Here is a 7,318-nt window from a genome sequence, read left to right on the forward strand (position 1 = left end):
CGCCCGGGGAGGGCAGGGTGGGCAGCAGCGGCAGCCCCGAGACCGCCCGCAGCCGTCCCGGGGCGGGCGAGCCCCGCCGGTGCTGCCCCGGGACGGGGAGGCGAGGACGGGCGGGTCCCCCCGCGGGAGCTCGGCCGCCGCCGGACCCGCCGCCCCCCTCCCTCCCCCCGAGCGGCGGGGACAGCCCGGCCGCCCGCCCAGCGCTCGGCTCTCCCGGGGGGCTCCGGGCCGCCCCTGGCAGCGGGGCTGGAGGAGCAGCGGGGCCCCGGGCGGGCTCAGGGAGAGCATCGCTCCGCTCCGCACCCGGCCCCCGGCCCGGCCCCGAGGAGCGGCGCCGAGCGCGGCTTCCCCCGCCTCGGCCGGAGGACTCGGGTCTCACCGCGCCTCGGAAGGGGCGGCGGGATCCGCCGCCGGAGCCCGCGCGCGGTGCCGGCCTTGCCCGGGACAGCGAGCCGGGAACGGCCGTGGGAGCCGGGTCCCGCCACCGGCAGCCAGAGGAGCCGCGGGGGAGAGCGGGAGGCCGGGCCGGGAGGGCGCGGGCTGCGCAGGGGGAGAGAGCGCAGCGGCTGCCGCCCGCCGGGGCTCCTGCCGGCCCGCCGGGAAAGGAGCCCCGGAGCCCGGACAGCGCGCTGGGTGTGCCTGACGTCACCCCGCCGGGCTGTTCGCCCTTTTTTCCCCTCAATCTGGCCAAGCTCAGCAGCAGCTCGTACACAGGAGTTACCCTTTTCCTCCAGCTGTCGAACAGTCGAATAATGCTTTGTTGTTACCTTTGACATTGAACTACGAATTCCCGTAGATCAACGGCCAGAAAGTCAGAAGAATTGGTGATTCGGGACTTCAGTACCCTTGGGGAAAAAGGGAAAAGGCCGGTGGTTCAGCCCGGCTCTTCCCTGTCTGATTCGTTACTATTATTCTATCTGGTGATGTGGATGGACGGAGAGACTCACTCTGAGCCCAGACGAGCCGGTTTATAAACACCACCGCCTGAAGGGCTCCGTTTATACTTTGTCAAAACGACAAAACGGTGGAGACGCGCGGGGACAGCGCGATGGCGGGAGCGCAGGAAAGGTCCTGTAAGAGCATGACCGGCTTGTTAATCGATTAATGTTTATTGAGTGTAAATATTTGGTAAAGTTTTTAGGAAAACAGGCGATTCTAAATGATTAGACCAGTCAGCAGGGCTTTTGAATAACGCATCCCATTAAATACATCTAAATATCTCTGTAGCGATTGCTTTATTCGCAGGGCATCCCCCGCATCTTTCTCTCCCGTTCATTTGTTCTTCCGCCGCCGGCAGCCGGTTTCTTCTTGGCGCGTTCGCCTGAATATCAGGATCCCCAAATACGTGTTTCTCCCTGTACTTATAAACCGAACGTTTACAGAAAATGCTCTTTCAGCCTTGACATCGGGAGCGGTAATCACTTGGAAATTTCGAGTCGGAAGCAAAACTATGAAACTAAGGGGAAACCGAACTGAGCGCGTATACATTTTGCTGGTTGGTGACTTCTGGTTTGTAGACAGCATTTAGTTTAGACAGATTTGATTAGAGACGTATTTTTCCCAATAAAAGCCTTTTCTTTCTGTTTCAAATTACAAACGCTTTTCTCCTCCCTCCCTCCCTCCCCCCCGCCCCCGCGCCCCAGTGCATGATTTTCACGTTTCCTTATTTCCACCGGAAAAAGGCGATTATTTCCCATCGCTTTCCCCCATCCATCCTCAATCTCGCTACAAAAAGAACGGATATTATTATCACTAATGACGCACCCGAAAGGCGCCTGCGGGGCGCGGGGTGCCGGGGAGCCCGCTCCGCTCCGTCCCCGGCCGCGCTCCCGCTCGGGGGGGGGCGAGGGACGGCCGAGCTCAGGGGACACGCCGAGGGGGCAGGGCCGAGGGCTCGCACCCCGAGGCGCGAATCCTTTTAACGGCAACGACTGACGTGAATCAGCGAGAGACCGGGCCTTCTCCTCGCCCGGCTCCGACCTGGCAGCTCGGCATCGCCCGCCGCCCCCAAACCCTCTCCCGGTCCCTGCGCCCGGCGGAGACCAGCCGGGAGCCGGGACCCCCGCAGCGCCCGGGGGACAGAGCCGCGTCCCAGCGCCCGCCCCGGCGGCAGCGCTCAGCCCCGGCCCCGCCGTCACCGCCGCGCCCCTCCCCCGGGACGGTGCGGCTCGGCAGTGACCGACTCCGGCCGGAGCGGCTGCCACCTCCCCCCAAACCGCGCTCGGCCCCTCACAGACACCCCGCTCTCTGCCCGCAAACCGCCCGCGCCAGCGCGCCCCGCGGAGGCGTGCGGAGAGCGGAGCGCTCACGGCAGCCGCTCCCGCCGGCCCCTCCCGCGGACGCGGGGCTCGGGGGGTCCCGCTGCCGTCCCCGCCTCCCGCCCCCGCTCCCCGCCGTTCCCGGGGCCGGTCCGCCCGCGGCAGAGCCGAGCCCGGCCGGCGGCTGAGGGCGCCGGGCGGGACGTGCCGGGCGCCGGGCGAGTCCCCGCCGGCTGCGGCTCCGCTGGGAGCGCGGGGGCGGGCGGGGCAGGGCAGGAGGGAGGAGACCGGCAGGGCGGGGGCTGGGCTGCGGGGGCTGGGCTGCGGGGGCTGGAGCGTTCCACAGCCACGACCCCCTGTCACTCCTCCCACCGTTCGGCACCCGAGGCCCGTGCTCAGCCTCCGGCCCGGCAAGGCTCCCCTCGGCGGAGCGGGGACGGTCCCGCAGCTCCACCGCGGCGGGCGGCAGAAACCAGCACCGGAGCGCCCCGGGGCAGCACAGACAGCTACCGCGGCCCTCGCTCCGCACCCTGGAACGCAACAGCTCCGCTATTTCAGTCAGAACTGCTGACAGTGAGGGAGAGTTCAAATCCCTGACAGACAGAGGTGCCTCTCTCAAACGGTCCTTCGCCGGCACAGCCCGGCTCACGCACGGGCAGACCAGGCGCCAGCAGGGGCTCCCCGGGGGCCCGCTCTGTCCCGGGAACCGCGCTGCGCACCCCTCTCGCTCAGACGGACACGACCAGCGGCAGCCCCGCGGGGGCCGGGGCGTCTCTGCGCGTTCGCCGCGGGGAAAGGAGGTTCGTCAGCGCCTGGGCTCTGCCCCAGCCGATGCTGAACCAGACCCGACGGGACCTCCTGGGCTGCAGCATCTCCCCCCGCAGCGAGGAGCAGGCGAGGCGGAGCGGCTCCTGGCCGGGCTCTCACGCAGAGGGTCGCGGCGAGCGGCTGCAGCCTCCCCCTGCCCCGCGGGGAGGAACTTGCCCAACTTTCGCAGTGTCGCAGCCCGGGGCTTCTTCCAAAGCGCCCCCACCCTCCTTCTGCCCTCGCAGTCATAACCCCTTCGTTATCCTTGCCTGCACTTTGAACAGCAAAACCAACAGCCCGCGCCTCTTCCACACCTAATCCCCTGCCGGCTTTTCCTCTGGGCAGGAACAGCAGCCGTCGGCACAGTTGCCGTTTAACCGCCGCCGGGAGCTCAGCCCCACACAGCCGCTGCTCACTTCCCCCCGGTGGGACGGCGGAGAGAATCGGAGGAGTAAAAGTGAGAGAACTCGTGGGTGGAGATAAAGGCCGTTTAAGAGGCAAAGCAAAAGCTGCGCACACAGGCAAAGCGAGACAAGGACTCCAGTCACCCCTTCCCACCGGCAGGCAGGCGTGCAGCCCCCTCCAGGAGAGCCGGGCTCCACCACGCCTTACGGGTACTTGGGCAGACAAACGCCACCGCTCCCAACGTGTCCCCCTTCCTTCTTCTTCCCCCAGCTCTTTACTGCCGAGTATGACGTCACACGGTACGGCACAGTCCTCCGGTCAGCTGGGGCCCGCTGTCCCGGCTCTGTCCCCTCCCAAATTCTTCCGCACGGCCGGCCTGCTCGCTGCTGGGGCAGTGGGAGAAGCAGAAAAGACCCGGACGCTGTGCGAGCACTGCTCAGCGGGAATGAAAACTTCCCGGGATTATCGGCTCTGATGCCAGCACAAAGCCATGGTCCTTTGGTCATCAAAGAAAAAAAAAAAAAAAGAAGAAAAAGAAAAAAGCGCGGGACAAGCTGTTTTTTCCCCCACAAGGCTCCCAGGCGGGGAGAGCAGGACGGGCTGACCCAAGCTCCAGCCCGGCCATGTCGGAGCCGCCTCACTCCTCGCCACGGCCCGTCCCGACCCTGACGCGAAGCCACCGGAGCCCCAGGGCGCACCCCTGGGGGCCCTGGCTCGGGAGGGAGCGGGGCCGAGCCGGAACGGCTCCCAGACCGCCTGGCCCGCACGGACGGGGCAGCCCCGCGGAAACCTCTTCCGCGCCCTTCGCTCCACACCCGCAGCGAAACCGCTCGCCACCCGGGGGGCCCCTCCCCGCGCCCGGGCCGGGCCGGGCGGCTCCCGCACGGTCGCTGCCGCCGCCTGCTGCCCCCCCCGCCGCTACCCGAGGCCCAAAGACGCCCCTGCCCCGGTCCCGCCGCGGGCACCGCGGCCCCGCCTGCCCCGGTCCCCGGCGCTCCCGCTCGGCCGACGGCTCCTCCTGCCCCGCGGGCACCGGCACCCGCGGCCCGGCCGGCCCCGCGCGGGTCCGCGCTGCGCCTGCGCCGCCCCGCGCCCCGGGCAGCGGAGTCCGGCACCGCCCGCCCGCCGGGAGCCCCGCGACGCCGCCGGGGCCGGGGCCGCCGCTCCCCAGCAGCCCCCAGAGAGCAGCCGGTGGCTCCGCCGCTCTCCGCCGCCCAGCCCGGCCGCCAGCCCAGGCCCGGGCCGGCCCCGCTCTCCCCAGCGGCGGCCCCCGCCGCGGCAGCGCCGCCCCGCCCCCGCCGGCCCTCCTCCAGAGCCATCAGCACCGCTGGCACCGCCCGTGACGTCAGCTGTAAATTCCAGACCCGACTGCCGAGCTGCAGGCATTCCAGTCACAGCCTTGTCAGGCTCATAAGCCTTCACGGGCTGTTTCACCGCCGTCCTCGGCTCCAAGATCCCTCCCAGCACTCCCGCCAGCACACCCTTTCTTCTTGAAGGCTGCCACAAAGGGAACCAAGGAAAAAATCACGTTCAAAAGTCCAACCTAAAGAGTGAGCAGTAAAAGCAAACCCCAGAACTGTTAAGATAATCGCTGTTCAGAGGACAAATTAATGTGCAAGGTGCCTCAGGCACCAACGGTTTGGCTCTTCCCACAACTACCACGAGCAACCCCGAATGCAGGCAAAGCTCTCAAGGGCAGGGTGAACAGCTTGTTGTTCTTTGTTCTCCTCAGCCCCACTCACCCACTGGTTAGATACCCTTGTTAACTGAAACGGGACTTCAAGACTTACCTGTTCATTCTCAAAATGTTAAATGCTAAAGGAACACTGTTTAAAAATCTTGCAAATATTCTTTACTTGAAGTTTCTGGTTTACATTAAATAGGTGTATGCTGGTGACTGGCTAATTATTTGAAAGAGCTCCAGGCCATATTTATTACTTCCTTACCAAGCAGCCAGCAGACACCTCATATAAAACGAGAACAACAGAAAGCAGGTCAGGGAGTTTCATCTCCCGAACCAGGACTCTTTGTCTAGGAAAACATTCTGCTCTACAGGCAGAGGAAGAATGACGTGTTACACACAGATAATTACTGTTTGATCCCCAAACTGCACAAGTAAAACACAGTTGAATTATTGATGAAATGAGCCTTCAGTGTACATGAAAGCATAAAGTGTAAATATTTCCTGAACTGCCAGAAGTTCAGCCATCTGACAAATACCAAAAAACATGGGGAAATGGGAGACTGAACCTCCCCCCCTTCTGTCTGCTCGTAATGCAGCAAAAGAGAAACCACAAGATCAAGTTGAAGTTCAGCTGCTCGGCCAATAGGAAGGGAAAGTGCCTGTCACAGAGCCCTGATAGCGTCACCTTGACAAAAGCTCCTCCACTGGGTGACACTGCGGTATCATCTCTAATCTGGTAAAGTCAGTCAGGAAGTGCTCTGAGAGATGCACGGCCAGATTGGAATGCATCCTGTCTGATAGAGAGGAAAATGAAATATGAAGACAATTCTTTCATTTACAGCCCGAGCAAGGAAACCCACCAACTCACATTAAATGCTGGTAACACTACCAAGGATACAGTCACAATTATAATCTCAGCCATAAACAAACATACTCTCATTCAAAATTTCTTAGCAACGTACAATTACAAATAACACGTTATAATGACCCATGAGATTTCCAATCAACAGAATCGCTGTTAAGCTCCATCAGAGAGGCCACACAGAGTAACTCATTGTATCTTTCCATTTTGCATAGTTAAGACCAGAATGAACTACAACTGTTAAAAGAGAACAACAATCATTTATTAACATACAGTCGAATAATACCAGTCCAGTTTGGAAAACAGGGAGTACATTGATGTGACATTCTAACTTATTCTGAAGCAACAGGAAAAACCGGCCTCACCACAAGAATGGGACAGCTGTACACACATGGACATACAGAGCTGATTTTTTTTTTAAACAGAACAGAGTCTAATTCTATTTTTAATTAAAAATACCTATTGATGTGCATAGGTATATGTGTGTGCATGCACACACCCACAGGGTAGATTTTTATCATCTCTATTGTGTAGCAGAAAATGGTGCTATTCACACCTGCCCCTGGTTTCCAATGACACCCAAGGGTTCTCAGTACCTCTGAAAAGATGCTAAAGTCTCCAGGGAATTCAAGTTTGTGAGAAAAGATGAACCACTCACTTCCCTAAGCTTTCACCCTGTCCCAGGCAGGCTGAAAACCAGTAGCTGTGCGCTATCCCACCGGAGGGCTCTAACGGCTGGAAGGCTCACACGAGAACAGCACTGCCGCAGGAGCGGGATTCTGGCTCCGGTACTGAGGGAGCACGTTGCAGGGCTTTCCCTTGAGCTCGCTGCTGGATGCTGGGTGTCCCAGGAACACAATTCGTTGGCTTTGCAATACGCAGCACCACGGACTCCACACGATACTGCACAACAGGTTGGATATAGTCACTGTAATTTCAGAAATGCAGAGTAAACACGGCTGTATCCAACTGTGCGAGTACACACTCACATTTCCTGAATTTAAAGCACGGACAACCAGTTTTCCAAAATAAACAGCCACGCTCTCGCTTTTAAGGTACATTTTCTATCACATACAGTGGATCTTTTCCATGTGTTTCCTCATCATTTAGCCCTAATAACTGAAAATCAAGTACTTCTAATTTTTACCTATGGAAAAATAAACACCCAACAGGCTGCAACAACATGTGCGGATGGCCATGCTGCAGTCAGGGAACAAGCGTTTACTAAACTGTAGTTTTGTTGGACTTGCAGAACACTGAAGAAAACACAGTATAACATGCAGCTGGTGAGCATTTTCCCAG

Source organism: Leptosomus discolor, unplaced genomic scaffold (assembly GCF_034619465.1).
Source record: "Leptosomus discolor isolate bLepDis1 unplaced genomic scaffold, bLepDis1.hap2 HAP2_SCAFFOLD_131, whole genome shotgun sequence".
Classification (NCBI taxonomy): domain Eukaryota; kingdom Metazoa; phylum Chordata; class Aves; order Leptosomiformes; family Leptosomidae; genus Leptosomus; species Leptosomus discolor.